The sequence below is a fragment of the Benincasa hispida genome, chromosome 7 (genome assembly GCF_027475165.1).
Source record: "Benincasa hispida cultivar pf3 chromosome 7, pf3_genome.v1.1, whole genome shotgun sequence".
In the NCBI taxonomy this organism is placed as follows: Eukaryota; Viridiplantae; Streptophyta; class Magnoliopsida; order Cucurbitales; family Cucurbitaceae; genus Benincasa; species Benincasa hispida.
The window spans coordinates 26626372-26647123 of NC_143484.1; the positions used below are offsets into that span (position 1 = coordinate 26626372).

At 34.4% G+C, this 20752-nt stretch overlaps 1 long non-coding RNA gene across 1 annotated transcript; it reads left to right on the top strand.

Annotated features, from left to right (window-relative positions):
- Positions 1-285: 285 nt before the first annotated feature.
- On the top strand, positions 286-2543 carry LOC120081187 (uncharacterized). The gene is made up of 2 exons (XR_005482703.2): positions 286-425; positions 1759-2543. It is a non-coding gene; the product is annotated as an uncharacterized LOC120081187 (long non-coding RNA).
- Positions 2544-20752: the final 18209 nt, after the last annotated feature.

A 20752-nucleotide genomic window follows, 5' to 3' on the forward strand; every position in this document is an offset into this window, starting at 1 on the left:
TAAATAAGTGTTAATTAATTGGGCTAATTAATTAAATAAGTGTCAATTAATTAATTAATATTGGAAAAGGGAAATAGGAAGATGATTAGGAAAAAGGGCTTGGCCCTTCTCTCTATAAAGATCTCCCTATAGCCCCTTTGGGAGACATGAACATTGACAATACATAAAAAAAAAAAGTATTATTATGCAAAATTTTGCCTAAGCCACAAAGAAAATCATATCTACTCTTTAAAAGCCTGTTCTCCTCTCCCTCTTCCAATAGTTGGATACCATTTATCCTTCTATAGGAATCCTAGAGAATAACGAGGTTACTCTCGTGGTTGTGTTTGAGATTGTTCAAGAAATCGTTCGTGATCAAGATCTTTGGAAGAGTCGTTGATTGGAACTTCAAGAGGATCATTCTTGGAACTTGGGAATCTACAAAGGTAAGAATGGTTCTAATATTTTTCCCTAAAGCATGCTATTTTACATGTTTATATATTCTATTTTAGTATAATAAATTTTTTTTTATGTAAAATCGAATTGCAGGATGTAAGGCGTTCCCACACAAACACTTCCGTTGCGGGATTTGATCCCTTCATCTAGGACTAGTAAATCGTATTTACCTTCCTTTTCTTTCTTCTGTTCAACGAGGTACTTGGGGGAATTATGTTTTCAGTAACCATCCACATTACAGTGGAAGCATTTGCCCTTGCCCTTGCCTTTTCCACTAGTGGGAGTCTTCCCTTTCCTCCTTTTTCTAGATCTTCTTAGAACTAGAAGATAATGGAACAAACTTAGTTCCATAGGATGATATCGTGTGAAACTTCTTGGAATGGGCAACATTTTCCTCTCCTTCTACTAATCCCTTACTTTTCATAAGAGACTGATAAGTCTGTAACTCATTTAGGAGGGTAGTTATGGTGTACTCTATTTTTTTCATAACTGCATTGTTGTGGAATTGAAGAAAACTCTTCGAAAGAAATTCTAAAATAAAGGAAACCTAACTCTACTCGTAAATGACCACACCATTCATCTTGAACACATTGAAGTGGACCATTAGATCGAGAACATGTTTTCTAACTTATTGGCCTTCATTCATGCGTTATAAGCATACTTGAGGGCCTCGTGTCAAATATGAGAGGACAGTTGTCCAAACATCTCCTAGAGGGACTCCATAATCTGACGTGCAGTGATCATGGCCTCATGTTTCTTGGTAAGAACGTCAGACAGACACGCCAAGATATAGATACAAGCCTTGTCATTGGCCTTCGTCTAGCAGTCATATGCATCCGTTAATGCTTGGGATGCATTACGAGCGGGGATCAGAGGATATTCCTCCTTAAGACGAACCATAGATCATCTATAACTAGAATCGTATTGATGTTAGATTTCCACATCGCATAATTTTCTCCATTTATTTTTTCATTCTTAAGTAAGAAAATGATTGTGGAAGACATGCTGAAAAGACTAACGAATAATTGACCGTATTAGTTATATTTGTCTTAACCCATTACAAATACAAGTATCTTAACAAAAATAAGTAATTAAAAAACCCTAATTAAACTATTGACTTAGTTTTTGCAATGATACTTGATAACTCGTAGAAATACAAGTTATTTATATTATTTTATTTCGATATTGCGGCTAAAAGAAAGAAAAGTTGCGTCGATAGTATAGAAATTGGCTAAGAAATGCGAGAATTATAAATTTTCGTCAATACACTCACTAACACCATCGCGATGGTAGAATAAAATGTTTCAATTTCTGTTTTTGCAGGAAATCAGTCACCGCATGCATTAATGGCTCAAAGATAAAAGAAACAACGCATCTACGTCGCATTGCACCCATCATTCAGAAATGAAGAGATGATCAACGCAATGACGGTGCATGCGACAATCGATCAAGAGCTTAGTAATCAACGCAAATTCAACCGCATGCGGTAATAAAAAATAACACCGCATGCGGCTATCGATCGAAGATGTAAAGAGCAACGGAATTGCGGAGGCTTCTGACACATGTACAGCTTTCAATTGTGCATTTCTAATGGGTTGATTACGTAACAGAAGGAATATTCACTCCACCATTTCAGAAACTACCTTAACCATAAAGTGGGGACCACAATGTCAAAGAGCCAAGCTTCGCCTATAAATAGCTTCTATAATTTCATTGAAATATATACTTGAATACATGGAGATATGCATATACTGAACTAAGAGAGAGACTGATCTGAAGCGATTTCCAGAGTAGATCCGGGATAATTACGAGACAAGGCCGAGAGGTGAGTCTCCAGGTAAAGAATCCTTCCAATCCCCACCGTTGAAGCTCTGTGCGAAGGTCACTTCTACCAGAAGAGCAAGCTTGAGAGGGAAGCTCTCCTCTCCATTACTTCCACACGCCGGCAAGCACAACCTTCGTTCAGGATATGTGTCAAGATGTTGACACTTTTTCTGTATTCGTTTCTAATCTCTATTTCATCATCTGTATTCATCTTCTTAATCTTTCATTCACACCATGTAACAAAAGCTTAATCTTAGTATTAAATGTTATGATCATTACCATTATCATCTCTCTGTCTATTTCCGTTAATCCATAATCCATTTTCTCCATGATATTTTCCTAATTCCCTAGGTAGTTAGCAAGAATTAAGCAAGTAAATTAATTTTTGTTAAGGAAATAATTAAGTTTAGCTAAAGCATGCTCGACGGCATCTTCACCTGTGAGAGTAGAAGTGAAGATGTTATTCCACCTATCGAGAGAAGGTTGGAAGAATGCATTATCTAAAGCGAGAAGTACTTCTAGAGATGGAAGCAACCTTATGTTTATCACGTTCATCCCTGTTTCACCATAGAGATATGGGAACGCGGCCGATCATCGAGAGGTGTACGCCAAGGGAAAGTGGAACCTTAGTTGCATCTTTAACGCAATTGACAAACTTGCGTTGTTTTTACTATTCACTCTTTCTCTTTCTGATTCATCCATAAAGACTTGCCATCGCATACCACGATTCTTTGTATAACTTCACAGTGTCTCGAACTCAGTATCATGTATCTTGTATCTTGTATCATCTTAGTTTAGGATTTTATTTTCAATGCAACTTTATTTTATTAACGCAATTTTATTTTCATCACACTTTAGATTCCTGTATAAACCCAATTCTTTATTAATTGTAAAAACCGGTCACATGTATCACAAAAGTAATGCATTAACGAAAACAATCCCTGTGTTCGACCTCGGATTATTCTGAGAAACTTGCGTTGGAATTATACTTGGTTTCAACACAAGGAAACTTGTAACACACATTACTCTATTGCATACTACAAGCATATCATTAACAACGCATATTTAGAAGTAGTATCGCATAAAGACTAAAGATATAAATTACCGTTACAATACTTCAGAGGTTTAGAGCAACAACCACCGAAGGGTGATCAACTATCCCTCCTCTGAATTGAGACAATCTCAATTAATTACTAATATTATAATAACTCTTATTCCTATAGTTTTTGGCTACCGTTGTTCGGTCAAGGATTCATTAACTAGCTTAAGTCATTCGATAAGTGTGACCCTACTCTTTTTCGATCCCAAAGGTACACTTCAACAAGCTACCGTAAGGAAAGACAACTGTTGAAGATTAACCTAAGAAATTTTATCCATTGTTGGAGTTTACGTTGTTCCGAATCCAATAACCAGGCCCTCCGAAGTGATGGTCACTCCAACACAACATGCAGACGGACCATAGGACTCTCACAGTGCAACCTGATGGAGGAGACCATAGAATACGTTGACACATGTCCTTCTCCCACTTACTATGAATACTTTCCCTATCCAACTTGGCATTGACCCATGCAAATACTTTTCAAAGGGAGACCGCGTCCAGGGCGACACGAAGCCGAGTATGGATCTCACGCCGTAAACACTTAAGGACATGAGAGCTAAAAATTGATATATCCCATATACCATTTTTCTCCCACTAAAGTATTCTATTATTTTTAGGGTTTTATTATACTTAATTAAACTACGGCTAATAAATCCATCTAAGTCCTTCTTAATTTGTTCGATATAACATTTATATTGAATGCTTTAACAACACTTGTTTTCATTTATTAAACTCTTTAATCAAATCATTATCTATTGCATGCTTATATAATACTTGCCCAATCCAACTTCCAAGTCGGTTTTTAGGTAGAGGTGTTCCGTTTCTCTCAGCTTAAATACCCCTACCTAGATGGAACGTTTCTTAAACAAAGGTCCCTTATAGGCGATTATTTTATAAATTTAATCTTTTAATGGTGTGAATCATATTAAAATAAATTAAAAGATTAACCTATTTCTAAACTCATTAGAAATACTTTCAACATAGGTCTAGATGAATTAGTTTTAAAACCATTTTAAAATGATTCGGACCTATGTTTGCATGCTACTCTTGATTATAGGTTTTAATCTATCTCATTAAACATATAATACTTATATTTTAATGTCATATAAAAAACTTATAATTTTCATCTAATTACGACGGTTAAATAACTCCTATATTTATCTAAGTGGTGTCATGCTCAATGCAAGGTTCATTTTCATTAGGAAAATATAACATTTATATTTGTCATCCATAAAACACAAACATACATATTTATCATTCCACCATACATTTAACATTTATAACTTTGTATGATGCATGAACATGCTTAATTCATCATATATCAAAACAATATAACATTTATATTATGATGCATGGGCATGCTAGTAAAGACATGCATCCATAAAATATAACACTTATAGTTAATCATGATGCATGAACAAATTTATCCTAAGGTAGGTTTTCGAATCTATGATATACATTATGTAATATAAATTCAAACATTAAATTAAACATACATCCAGTGCACAAAAAATTAGAACAACAAATATTGGACATAGTTTTGGCACCCTAAAAATTAATTAAATTAATTAATAAAAATAAATAAATTTACATAATAAAATAAAATAGCAGCAAACACGAAATTGAGGCTCAAACCTACGATTGTCGGACTCCACGTGCGTGCATGTGAGGTTGGAGTGTTGTAATGCTGAGGGGCGGCATTGCAATGCTATGACGAAGTCACACAATTATTTGTTTAAATTATTGATGTATAGTCAAATGGTCGAGCTGAGAGGACGCCTCCACCCAGGAAGGGTCTGAACCAATGTCGAGAAAAGAAATATTCGAGCAAGTGTTAGGGATAGGAATGGGCCTAGGGCACCGAAACCTAAAAAAGAAGAAAATAGAAATCATTATTGAGTGCATCCTTCTCACAAATTACAGAGAATGAATGGCAAGAGATACAATTCTTAAAGGCTAGATTGGACAAAATGGAATGAAAAAGTGAAACTGAGATAGATGATGTGAAAGCCATAATCTTACAACCCATGAAGTCACAAGGAGATAAATTAAATTAGGTATGAGCTCTTACACTTTGGTATTAAACTAATTAGAAGACTGTGTATGTTGTTAACCTCAAATTATGGTAACAACATAAATGTATAGTTATATAAAGTATAATTTGTGTATAGTATATTGAGTTTGAGATTCTTATGTTAGGAGTAGGTATAGGGATAAATGCATAGTTATGCTTAAGTTTAAGTTGGGTTTTAAATTCTATATTGAGTTTGAGTTTAAAATGTGTAAATGTCTGTTGGTTTAATTCAACTTGTTAATGCCCTTAAGGTGAGTTCTAAGTTTTATATTAGGTTTGAGATTAATTTTGAGATGGGTACATATGTTGTATTGATTTAAAGGTTAAAGGTTGTGGGTGGATTGGTTTGGGCAGGGGAATTGCATAAAGTTCATTTGAATTTGTTAATGTTCTTATGTTGGGTTTAAAGTTGGTATTGTTAGCATAATTATTTTAAATCTATATAGAATAGATTAACCCTAGGATCATTCATGCCAAATTAACAAGAATAAATAATATACTGGATTCCATTGAGAGATTAATGATAGATTTATGATGACTATTTTATTCCTCAACCAAAACTCCGAATGTTCTTAGTGGGATCTCTCTCTAGATGAGATTTAAGAAAGACTGAGTGCATATTGTTTTGATATATTTGGGACCATAGTCCTAAGGTCTCTTTATATACCAGTTAAATTAGGGTTCCCAATAAAACATGATTAACAAGGAATAGGCTTCTAACCATTAAGTCCATACTCAATTAGGAATTTGCGGCCTTAAATAAGTAGATCACATCATAGAGCCCAAACTAATAAAAGAACTCAATGTGATTGATAGCTCTCAAAAAGAGTTATAATTCCTAGCTTAATTTTAGGCTCGTTAATTGATTGTACATGTTAATTATCTTATTTTATAAGTATTGAGCACAGAAGAGGTATAACCGAGTATTTGGAGTCAAACGGGGTTAATTTGAAGCAATTTGGAGGTAATTTGAGCACTTAGGCATCAAATGAGGAGAAATGACAAAAATGCCCCAGACCGAACATTGCAACCCTCACATGACGCTATATTGCAACGTTGTAAGGTAGTAGGCTCATATACATGGCAGCATCGCAACGTTACCCTTAGTGTTGCTATGCTGTGAAGATTAATGGAACGCCAGTGCATCCGCGTGCGCATGCTCGCCGTAAGCAAGCGTCACATGGAGCATCGTACCTCTACCCTAACGCTTGAGGGATGGATCGACAAGAGCGTTGCAACGCTCTTGCTAGCATTGCAACATTGCACCTATTGTATAAATGTGTTCATTCCAAATTAGGTAAGAAGGAGAGGGGAGGAGGCTGATTTTCATGGAGGCCAAAGTGGACCTTGAATTTCCTTCTTCTCTTTTCATATTTTAGTATCTTAGCTTAGGATTTAAATTTTTATTTTACATTGTAATTGATGGATCAAATCTTTATCTCGATTTTGTCTATGAATTTTTTAGGAAATTCCTATCTAGTTTCTTTGAACAAGAGTTCCTATGGTCATTTTCTTGAGATTTCCTTGTTTAAATTTGATATCCTTCAACTCTATGCTTTCTTTGAACCTTGATGTAATTTAGATTTGTGTTTATGTGTTGGACTGACAACCCTATCATAATTACATATCTATCTTAGTTAATTTTGAGCTTTTGTGTTTCCTTGTGTTTGTATATGCTTGAATTTACCCCGGTAGCATAAGATTGAATGCGAATGCTTAGATTTATAAGTTGGACTAGAATCTTAGTAATACATGTTCAACCTAGGTTCAAGGAACCAATTGATTAATTGAATTAGGTTGTCCAATGAATTAGTCCATAGATTTGAATCCTCAATCTTCATGCATATGAATTTTAATTCTATATGGATGCTATCAAACTCAATAGAATTAAGAGCATATAGTTTAATTATGGAATGATCTCCAACATTAATTAATAATTAGGACGTTTAATGGATTCGGTTTTAATTAGTTGTCGACCTTTGTAGAGACTAGTTAAGTCAAATCAGTGTAGTAGTTGTACATGCATAGAATGGATGTTTGTTTAATTATTGAATTCCATGATAGAAGTTGCATAAGATTTTCTCTCTTGCTCTAGAAATTAGATAGACTCCTATCCTAGATTACATTTACCCTTGCATTTTATGTTTTACCCTGTGCTCTCTTTCCACATCAAAACCCCCTCGTTTACCGCTCAATTAGGAATTTGGTTTAACGAAAAAAATCATACTTCCTTGCGGATCGACCCTGTACTTGCCGCTTATGCTACTTGTTAGTATAAGAAGTAGGTTTTGGTGATTTATAAATATTTTTTATTTCAGATTGAAGTCGAATTAACGACATTGATTTTCAAAGCCAAACAGAGATAAATTATTATTCCACATACATAGCCCATACTTTAATTATACGTATTATTATTTAAATACGTCTTATACTCTCCTACTTAGGCTATGTCTATATACCTAATGTAATAAAATCACATTAGACCGTCAGCCTGTATAAACAGGTTATTTCAATAATTGAATTCCTCTTTAGTTCGATATGGTCCATCTCTTTTATCGGCATGGAATTAAGGTAACTTTCACCACTACACTTATAACTAAATCTTCCTTGATCACCAGTTCCAATACATTCAATGACATAGATCATGTGTGAATGGATAGCACGAAAGCTACATGCAAAGTGATGTAGATCATGATTGTTTCCAGCTAGTCCGAATTTCTTAGTGAGATTATTATTATTAAAAAGTGTCTTGGCATCTAGCAAAACCAAAATTAGAATACCCAATGATGAACTTCTGATCTCTGATAAGTAAGCATATAATCTTTTGTTCTCTGTAAATACCTCATAACCTACTTGGCTGCTTTCCAATGATCTATTCCCAGGTTGCTCAAATATCAACCCAATACTCCAACTATGAATCCTATATCTAGACGCGTACATACTTGAGTGTACATTAAACTTCCAATAACTGATGCATAAAGAACCTTCTACATCTCCTAGTCTCGAGTTTAGTCTTTGAAAATTGAGCTAAATGAAATTTATCACCTTTAGTGACAGGGTTATCTCTAGATGCACAATCTTTTATGTCAAATCTACTCAAAATCATTTCAATCTAGTTCTTTTGTGACAATCTCAAAACATCTTAAGAACGATCCCTTTGTATTTCAACTTCTAATACAAAAGAAGCATCACCAAGATCCTTCATCTCAAAATTCTTTCTAAGAAACCTCTTAGTGTCATGCAATAAACCTACATCATCAAGATATAACAACATAAAAATAGATTTACTCCCACTAAACTTGACAATCTTTCACTATATTCACCTCAAAACCAAAGGAGGTAATTACTTCATGAAATTTTTTATACCATTGACGAGAGGCTTACTTGAGACCATAAATGGATTTTTTTAGGGCACGTTTGATAACGTTCCCATTTCCCATTTCCTGTTTCCTATTTCCCATTTCCTGTTTCCTATTTCCCGTTTCCTGTTTCTTGTTTCCTGTTTCCCATTTCCTGTTTCTTGTTTCTTGTTTCTTGATTCCTCTTTTTTGAGAACAAGAAACCGAAATATGTTTGATAACTATTCTTGTTTCATGTTTCTTGAAAAAAAAAAAAGAATAGAAACTTGTTTGATAACTATTTCTTGTTTCTCGTTTCTTGTACTTTTTTCCTTACATTTTTTTTCCATATTTTATAGTTTAAATATAATCTAATTATATAAAATAAAAAGATGTATAGCATGCATTAAATTATAAACAATAATGATCAAATACTTAAACTATCGAATACACATAAGTCCCGAAGTTAAATTACTATTGATGATACAATTATTTTTATCATTCATATGTTGCTAAGATTTGATTTATAATATTATTTCTCACTCAAATCATTTGTTTTAAATTTTAAATGATGTAGACTAAAATCTAAGTGAATTATATTATTATGTGAATGTCATGGTGACAGGCCAGAGACCTACGTCGTTAATAAGCCTCAAACTTGGTTAAAAGAAAATTTGTATAACCCGAATTACTCCTATTACTACTAAAGCATAACAACAGTGGTAAGTGTGGGGTCCAACCACAGAGATGCGTTGAATTAATTTCTTTAAAATTAAAATTGACTTTGAAGAAACAATAAAAATAGGATTTTGGTTTTTTGTTGAAATTTGAATAACATGCACGAAAATAAATTTCTAGGGATAAATGTAAGCCGTAATTGGTTCATCTAGTTCACAGATCAAGTGAACATTCAATGTAATTTCAATCATTGTTTTCTGCCAATTGACTATGTCACCAAATCATTCATGCATAGTACTCAATTGATATGATTTAACTAATCTCTACAAAGGCCGACAATCCATTAAATCGAAATCAATCGAGCGTCCTAATTAATAATTAAGACTAGAAAGACCGTGCCCTAACTAATCTACATGCTCCTAGATTCAATTGGGTTCTTAGCGGCCATAAAGAAATAGAAACACATGCATTAAGATTTAGGATTCAACTATATTGGTTAATTGTCAGAAAAGCCATGTTCAATTAACCAAGCATTCTTCAAATATAAACTAAACATGCATACAAAGATTGAAGGTTAGCCTGTAAACCTAAACATACATGTTCAATTGTTGCTATAGGGGTAAATTCAATCATAGACGAACTACTAGGAAACGTGCAAACTTGAAATTAACTAGCAGAGAATTGCAATTATGATAGGGGCGTCAATCCAATACACAAATGCAAATCTAATTCAATTGAGATTTAAAGAAAACATAATTCTAAATTATAAACATCAAATTGGGCAGAAAACTAAAGAGTTACATCGAATCCTTAATCCAAAAACTAGATAGAAAATTACCTCATCGATTCATAAACAAACCCATGAGATACAATCCAATTCGTGCTTACAATCCAAAATTAAACTAAAAACTAGCCTAACGATACTAAAAACATAAAGAGGGAAGAAGAAAGTTCGGCCTCTCCTCGACCTCCATTGGAATTCAACCTCTCTAACCTAAAATCGAAGGTGAATATTTATAGAAAATAGGACAGCGTTGCAACGCTGAGGCGGCTGATCAAAGGCATCAGGGTGAAGAAGTCCAATGCTGCCCTAATGCTCACTTGCACGCGCGCGATGCTCGTCGTCTGTCAAAGCACGTAGCGTTGCAATGCTGATGGGCAGCGTTGCAACGCTAACCATTCTGTCTTACAGCATTGGGCGAGCATCAGGCTAACCCAATCCATGAGCATTGTGACACTAAAGCAGGGGCATTTTGGTCTTTTTGACGCCTTTGAAGCTCAGATACTCAAATCAACTCCAAATTGCCTCAAATTAACCTCAATCAACTCCAAATGGCTGATTCTACTCCTTGGTTGCTCAGTACTCACAAAATAGAAAAATAAACACGTAAAATCTGATAACGAGCTCGAATTAAGTTAGGAATAATAGCTCTTTTTGAGAGCTATCAAACACCCCCAACTAAATTCTTGCTCATCTTGAGCAAGGTAGAAACACACAAAATAAAATACAAATCAATCAAAGATATGCTAGCTTAATTCGCAATATTGTTACTCGAGTCTCAATAGTCAAACCAAACGAAATTTGAAATCAAGAACGAAATTCAATTATGATATATCAATGAAGCACAAGTTTAAGAATGATTCTTAATCTATTCATGCACGAGTGAGCCTAGATTTTTACTAATTAAGCTTACAAAGATCGAAAGAGTTTTGCTAGTACCTACAAAAAAGAGAAATAAATACGTAAAATCTGATAACGAGCTCGAATTAAGCTAGAAATAATAACTCTTTTTTAGAGCTATCACATGGTTATAAAAATAGTAAAATGGACCTAAATGAATATCTTAGTAAACAAAATTTATATTATTGTAAAATTATGATTGGTTTCTTATGTAAGAAAAATAAAAAATATATAAATTTTAAAAAAATATATCAAAATGCATTTTGCAGAAATTAAAATTCAAAATTCAAAAAATATCTATATATACATATTGAAGAGGAAAATTATTTTAAATGACAGAACTGTTGAAAATAATTACAAATAATTGCAAAACAGCTCTATTGAAAATTTGAAATTGCTATATTTGTAAATAATCTTGTCCGTTTTTTTATATTTGAAAACAACTCTATTGAAAATAAAAATAATATATAAATCTAAATATTTGAAAATTCAAAATTCAAAATTAAATTTGCTATATTTGATAATATTTTAGTTCATTTTCCTATATTTGAAAATAACCTTATTGAAAATTTGAAATTTGAAAATCAAAATAATATATAAATCTCAATATTTGAATTTCAAAATTCAAAATAAATTTGCTATATTTGTATGTATATTAGTTCATTTTCCTATATCTGAAAACAATCCTATTGAGAATTTGAAATTTGAAAATCAAAATAATATACAAACTTAAATATTTGAAAATTCAAAATTCAAAATTAAATTAACATATAGGTATAAAAAAACAATAAAGAAAATAAATATAAATAAATGAAATAAATAATTAAAAAAGAAATATAGAAAAATATATAGAAAAAAGAAATATAAAAGAAAGAAAGAAGCAAATAAATATTAAAAAAATCAATATAAAAAAATATATAGAGAAAAAGGAAATATAAAAGAAAGAAATAAGCAAAGAATTATAAAATATAGAGCGAGAGAGAGAAAAGTGAAATATAAGAGAAAGAAAAATAAAATAAAAAAGTCTAAAGTGAGGTTTAATCAAAAGACCATGGGGTTGAGCAGTGATTTGGGCATGCTTCCTCACAAATTGGCCAAACTTTAATACATTATAGGAACAACTTTAAATAAAATAGAAATAAAACATTTCATAGTTTTTGGCCCCATTTTAGGAACGTTTTCCAAATTTTAGGAACAAGAAACAAGAATGGTTATCAAACAGGTCAGTTTCTTAAAAAATGAGAAACGAAAACAGGAAATAGGAAATAGGAATGTTATCAAACAAGCCCTCAATTTGCACATCATATACTTTGAATTACCAGACACAAAGTTTTTCTTGTTGCACCATATAAATCATCCCATCAATGTTTCCATTGAAAAATGCAGTTTCTCATCCATCTAATACAACTTTGAATCAAAGTGAGCTACAGGTGCCATGATTATTCTGAAAAAGTCTTTCATGAGTTTGCATTTATTTTTGAATTTGATGATAGAATTAGAATCTAATGAAATCATTCCCAAGAATCTTTTAATTAAGAAGTTCAAGTTAATTTTGTGCTTTATTTTTGTCTCCAAATTTATATATCTGGCATGATTTCTTTTCATTTGATTTTTTTTTTTTACAAACAACCCCCTCCCAATTTCATAGAAATTTTCAATTGTCATAACTAGTCCATAGGTTCCCTGAGGATTCGACTCCGTACTATTGTTTAAGTTGAGTTTGTAGGTTCAGTGAACAAACAAAAATTACTTTTCTTATTTAGGGTTGTAAACGATAGCAATTTTCTAGCTACAAATTGGTGTCGTTGTCGAAAATTCTTGGCAACTAGTTTTAGGAAATATTTGAATTGTTAAAAAAAATGATTGTGTTCAATTATTCTTCTTTTGGTGTATGACTCACTCCTCTAGGAGTGTTAAGCTTAACCCTTTTTTTTTCTTTTTTAGAGAACACTCGAGAGGAAAGGCGAATCCGAAGGGAGAGAAGAAGAGAAATAGCGCTTGAGGAAGATCATCAAGGTTTGGAAAATCAAGTAGAAGAAGAGCAAGTAGAATTTTAAAGAGCTAACATGGGCAAAGTTCGAGAGAAAACCCTTAGGGAGTTGGTCGAGCTGGACATGGCTCAACAACCTTTATGCATTGTTTTTTCGGAGACTACCTAATAACTTGTAGAAATACAAGTTATTGTACTCTTTTCGTTTAAAACAATGAAGGTAGGGAAGAAGATTTTGTGTCAATCATGCTTAGAATTCGTGCTAAACATCAAGTTTTTGTCAAAGTACTTAAAAAATAACCAACCACATTTCATGAGAAGATTGCACCAAAAGTGTTTATTTTGCAGATTACCACAAGGAGTCGACATGCGTTAATCCTTTAAGGAGCCAGCGATGATCGTATGCCTCGGGATCTTTGAAATTTTCTTGACGGATCTTCTGTCATATCTCTAGAATGTTGACCATGAGTGCAGTGCTGACATTCTTACCTACCGCATCAAATGACGACGACCAATCAGAGCGGGAATCCCAATAAAGAACAGTGCACGGTTCTATAAATATAGTCTTGATACCATGAGAAGAACAACTTTCAACGATCGAGAACAACTATGAGAGTTTTAAGAGAACAATCCACCTTCACTTTCCACCTGATCCAACAGCGGAGTTTCACCGGAGCAATAGTTTGAGAAGACTTTCTCTCTTTGTTCAACCATAATTACACCATCAACCTTGGCAACCATCTGTTAAGCACAAGAAATTGCTATCAACTGACTACTCACCTCACCTCTTTACTATTATAGTTGTTGTAATACCTGTTTGTTTGAGACATTATTCATTCTGTATTCTTCAACTATATTGATTTCTTAATATCAACATGCCACTTTTCATCACTTTTCCCTTTTATGCTTCCGCTTTCATTTTAGCCATGAGTCACTAAACTTAACGGGGTATGAAAGAAGGTCATTAGTGTAAGCTAAGAAAGGTTTAAGGAAGTTATCCTATTCACTTAATGTGCAGTTATCTAAAAGCTTGCCTTTGATTACTCATAAAGACAAGTAGCTATAACTAACTTCTCGAGATAGAGGTAGTTGTGGAACTCGTTAAGTGAAGCAAGTAGAATTTCTAGAGATAGAAAAACCCTTGCGCTCTCAACATTCTTATTCACGCATCATTGAGATATGACAAGTGTAGCAAGCCACCGAGAGGTGCACGACAACTATGAGCTATGAGTTGGGTTAAATTCCTTCTACAGAGCTTAGTGATGCAATAACGATCTTCTCCCAAACCCTATCTTCTCTATATATTTTCTCCGCGTCCAGTCTGCTGCATCCTTCATTCTCTTACTCGAGGCTATTAGAACGTTTTCTTTGATAACCAAAGATTTGGTTCATCGCATGTTTAAAGCATACTCATAAAAAAACTAGCGCACGTGTATACGATAGTTTAGAAACGTTGAATTATTGTGTAGGCTCTCGTTTTGCTATGCGATATGTAATATAAACTACTCATGAGTGAATGTCTGATTCATTTGCAAAATGAAAACCATGTTCATTTTATCCTTCAGTTACGAAATTTTAATGCAACCTCCCACTATCATTCAGTTACAGATAAAAAAAGGGGCAACAATTATCCTATAGTTGTCAAAAATAAATAATAAATATAATCATATTATATTCATTAACCTATGGTTTAATATCACATCATATGCAATACATTAACAATAGTTTTTTTTCTCCTCCGCTAGATATAAATCATATTTATATCATTGTCCTCCAATTATTGTATCTCATACATCATGTCAACCATATCATATATAATGGACCAGTTCAATCATATCATATATAATCGAACTCCCTCTTGTCAATTTGAACACTTCAAACTGACGCAAAAACTTATTCTCAACTTGAATCCATTGAGCTACCAAGGGGACCTTATGAACCTATGGCTCGAACATCCAATGGTATGTGAATAGCTGACTAAATTCTTTAGCCACAAGATCCACCATCCGTTAATTGTCAGGCATTCCACTAAAGGCCGACAGTTACACTCTTCTCACCATAGATATATTTTTGTGTCCATCGGATATAACCAATCAACAGTACGATAACCCTTCACATATGCTCGTAAGTACAGCTGGGCCAATTTATTGTTTTGCCTCTATAGTTACATCTAACTCCTTAAGTACCACTGATCCCTCTAATGAATAATACAACATAGTCCTACTATATGTGGACACCTCTCGGGCCATGAGAAGGTGTGTAGCGCCACATCGTTCAAACCTCAGAATCAGCCCTTAAGGGAGCAATCTATCTACTTACCCCTACTTTGGGGAAGGAATGAATTCCATCTTGTGTAGCTGAGTTTCGAGCTCTCAAATCAGACGAATCCTCAAAGTGGTAGGTTTGAGTCGGCGGTCTAGCCACTCCCACGCATGCAAATCAAAGGACCGCCCTCAAAGGCAGGATTTCCCAGCTCACATAAGATTGAGGTCATGTTACTTATGGTCATCCTAGTGAAGTGAAGTCTTTGTCATGAACGATGTTATATAACGAGACTATAACACTTCATGGTCCGGTCTTATACAACCTTCTTTGTATAGGACGCCTCCGCTCGCATGTCTCCACATGAATGATCAGGATCAGACTATCTGTAGCAGGTCACAACAACACTTGTAAGTATTCTACAAAGCGGGCCGCATCCATAGCATTGCCAGGATAAGATTTCCTTTCTATATCCAGATACTATAGACCATTTTGGTTATCACTTAAGACATGATCTACCTGTATGTCTCCACATACATACTTAAGTTACAAACGAAAACCAGGGATCTTAGTTTATTGGTTTCTGGTAAAGCAAATAAAACATCCAATGTTCATAAATAAAAGTGAAGAAAATATCATATATTATTACATCACAAGCATTTGTTCAAAACTGTGTTTACAAACTACAGGACCCAACGAGAGTTTAGGGCATCATCCCCAACAATCTCCCACTTGTCCTAAAGTGAATGGGGTGTATAAACAACCAGTACAAAACAATAAACTAGGGCACTAAGGCTAAGTACAAAATGTCTCCTACTTTCCCTAGTCCAACCGCGGGCGGTCTCGTAGACCCATGCTCTGAAGGTGACCCTAAAAAACTGTAGCTATAAGAGCCTTCATAAACGGGTCAGCAAAGTTGTGCCCCGAAGCGATCTTCGTGACTGTCATGTCCTCTCGATGCACTATCTCGCGGATGAGATGATACTTCCGCTCTATATGTTTGTCGTGCTTGTGACTCCTGGGCTCCCTGGAGTTCGCCACAGCACCACTATTGTCACAATAAAGAGTGATGGGCCTAGACATGCCTGGAACAACTTCCAGATCTGTCAAGAACTTCCTGAGCCAAATGACCTCCTTAGCAGCTTCGCAAGTCGCTACGTACTCGGCCTCCATCGTGGAGTTAGCGTTGCACCTCTGCTTAGTGCTTCGTACACTACTACTCCTCCATTAAGAGTAAAAACTGACCCTGAAGTGGACTTTTAAGAGTTCTTATCAATCTGAAAGTCAAAATCCATGTATCTAGTAAGGATCAAATCCTTTGTTCCATACATGAGCATGTCGTCCCACGTTCTCTGAAGATACTTGAGGATGTTCATAACTGTGATCCAGTGACCCTGGCCTGGGTTAGACTGATACCTACTGACTATTGATCATGTTTATTTAACGTAATTGTAGCATATCCCCATGTTCAACCTTAGGTCATCCTAAGACACTAGCAATCAAGTTTCACTTGACCTGTAACCGAGAAAACTTGTACTTGATGCATGTTTATTCCACTACGACGTGTACTATTAATAACGCATTCACTTGTAGTTTAGTGCAGTATTCATCGCATATTTTAAAGTTAACACTATCGTCCCCTTTGAGCTCAAATCCGATCTAATCCACTTATTACCTATCTTCAAAGGAATTTATGGAGAAACCCATATAAGCACATTAAGGACTTTGACATGGTGTGTGATGGTATGAGACCTGAAGGGGTGATCGAGGAGCAACTAAACCTTAGGGCCTTACCTTTTTCATTAAAGAATGTGGCCAAGGATTTGTTATATTACTTGCCCCCTGGGTCTATCACCACTTGGAACGACCTCAAAATGATTTTTTTTTAAAAAAAATAAAAATCGGCCTTTAAGTTTAACACAATTAGGAAAAAACTTTATGGGATAAAATAAAATTTTGGGGAGATCTTGTAGGAGTATTGGGAAAGATATAAACAATTATGCATTAGTTTCCCTCACCACCAAATCTCTAACTAATTACTAATCCAATATTTTAATTGTGGTTTGCTCTCTAATCACTGGAGCACTATCGACTCCACGATAGAAAGAGCGCTTGTCGACAAGACACCGACAAAGGCTCAACAATTAATTTCCCACATGGGAGAAAACAACAGTAACTTTCGAGCTAGGGCTAATGAGTTTAACCCATCTACAACAAAAGAGGTAAATGAGTTGAGATCCCAATCATCCAATCTAACCGCTCTTGTAACACATATTGTGCAAAAGGGAGCCGCTTAGATCAAGGTTTGCAAAGATTATGGTTTGGTAAGACATGGTAGAATTACGAACAAGATAGCTGGAGCAATTTAGATCATGAACACTCTAATTATATAAATTTTAGATGTTAGCATACATGTTCATGAAATTCTTAAATTACGGTTTTGACAAAACAATCTTTGTAGAATCCTAATTTCTCCAGATTCTCCACTAATTCTGATCACGAACTCAACGAGGACTACCGTAAGTATCTTCCCCGCTATTATCTGACCTTGAAATGGGACCCAAATTTAATGAAATTTGAAGGAAATTTTGAGATTTGGAGAGTTTTTGGAGTCAAGAATAAGAGATAAATATTCTCTTAATATTGAAGTTGCATGAACCTCTAAACGAAATAAAATTCACCAATTTAGAGATAAATTTTGTGCAAATGCATTTGACCAAAAATTGACACCAAAACATATTAAAACTAATGGGATTGAAGGTGTAACGGTTAGTGGAGAAAGTTGGATAAAACCACTAACCCTTAAATTATTTAAAATTAGGTTAGTGAAGATAGTTGGATAAAACCACTAACCTCTTAAAAATATTACAAATTTGTAATTTCTTAAATTTTAAATCAATATGAAATTGAATTTTAGATTTGGATTTCTAAAAACCCAAATTTTAATTTTAATATTAAATAAAATTAATTAAATTAATTAATTTAATTAAATACATTTAAAACAACTTAAATAAAACCAATTCTAATAATTCATTTTAAATAACTAAATAAATAATCTAGTTAACTAAATTAATTCAATATCAAATATTAAATTGATAAAACACATATCCCGAACACGAATCCCTTTTCGTATATATAATATTTAAATCACATTTAAATATCTACAACTCTTCAAATAGTTCAATTAAATTAATTAAACGTTTAATTATATCATATATAATATTTTAATCTCTAATTTGAATTTGAACGTTTCAAATTTTCTCAACATACTATTCCAAGGAGTCTGATACGGAGCTAGCAGAGGGACCTAATGGACCTATAGTTCATGAGCTCCAACGCTTCGAGATTAATTGACTAAACTCTTTAAACCAAATTAACCAATATTCGTTAACTACTGAGACACTCCACTAAAGTGTACTAGTTGCACTCTCCTCACTGTAGATATATTTCTATCCACTTGATTTAACCATGATTAGTAAGTCAATCCTTCACGGGTTGTTCGTACTTACAGTTACGTGAAAAATACCGTTTTACCCTGTAATACATCTTGCTCTTTAAGTTTCCACTAATTCACTATTAAACAATTGATTTATGGTTCTACTAATAAACCGAGTCCCTCTGAGTCATAAAGAGGGTGGGGCCCCCTAGTTCAAGACTAGGAGTCAGTACTTAAGGGAACAACCTATCTGCTAACCTTGAGATCGGGTAGGAGCGAATTCCATTTTCCAGAACTATGTCCCTAACTATCTACCCGGTCTTACCCCTAAAATAGGATGTTTATTGAGCGACTATTTTAACCACTCTCATCTATGCAGATCAACTGATAATCTCGAATAAATAGGAGTTCATAGTTAGTTCACGATTGAGATCGGGTTACCGTAGGCCAAAAACTTGATGCGCTATTTTATGCGATGAAATAATTGAAGGATTGCGTTGGTGGAAAATGCATTGTGGAAACAAGTTTTCTCAGCAGGACCCAAATATAAATCCTACTGAGTTTCCTAGTAAGCCCAGGGTCGAACTCAGGGATTAAGGAAAACAATATGCGGTGGTAATTTTGAGATCACTTTGCAGTAACAAATAAATTAATGGTTTGGTTAGTTTGTTGTTTGAAGTATAAAAAGTATGTGGCGGATTTGAGAAAAGATTGATTATGCGACAAATACACTGAGTATGCAGAGGAACGGGTTGAGAAGGTCTTTAGCTAGCGTTTCCTGAGGATGCATTCAAACTATGCGATCATGCTATACTCATGTGACAACAAATAATTTTCCAATGTAAATGCGGTGGCTCCTAATTGTAGGACGCATGTGATGACTACGATAGTGTCTATAGAGCTTATTCCTAAGTCTCTACTTCTTGCCTATGCGATGATGCAAGATGCACACAAGGACAAGGTGACCGCATACAATCATAACCTATCTCTAGGATACATGCGATACGTTAATAGCAAACAGAGCTCATTCTTAATCTTCTATCTCTTGATTATGCATTCTAATCTGACTCGCACGAGCCTAGATTCTAATCTGACTCGCACGAGCCTAGATTCTAATCTGACTTTTCCAAGCCTAGATTCTATCTTTAGACTACCCTCTTGAGTATCTCTAATGGATGAATAACACATACATAATATAAGATAATCGCATAGAATGAAGATCCCCAGTTATTCTAGCTAAGTGCTTCTCAACCCATTTGACATATTTAGCTACTTATGTGTAATGTACAGAGAGTGAACAGATATAAAGATGTAATATCCATTTCTATAAATAAGTTAAAAGTACAAAATGAAAATGGAAAGTAAAGGATAGAGAGCCTGGTAGCAATTCCTTGCTTCCCAAGGCTTTTACACTGTTATCACTATTCTGCTCAAAAGACGTTCTTGCTTCTGCAAGCGATGGCCCTCTCTCTGGATTCGACGCTTCCAGCACTCTTCCAATTTCACTGGAACGATCTTCGGTATAATCTCCCTTCACTCACTTTCGCCTTCTAAGTAAAAGAAAACTATGAACAAAGCTACTTCTATCTATAGGGAAAATTATCTAACTGCACGTACGAACTTCTTCACTAAAGGTGGACTTTGGTATTTATAGAGCTTCGGGGTGAAAGGTTTCTACTCTCTTATGATTGCACTGATGGGATGGCATTAATTCTCTGTCTGATGCGCCGAATATTTTTCATCGAAAAGTTGAGTTTACTTGCTACAGTAGGTCGTTAACGGATTGTCAACTTAATTTGGTATCGACAGTCATCATCAGCTTTCTGTCCCATCGTGATTTATTACGCTTTTCCCCCAGATGCGCCCACCATGATGCGCCGGCTCTATGCAGCAACCTTCTTGAGCATATATTCACAAGCGCAATTTGATCGCATG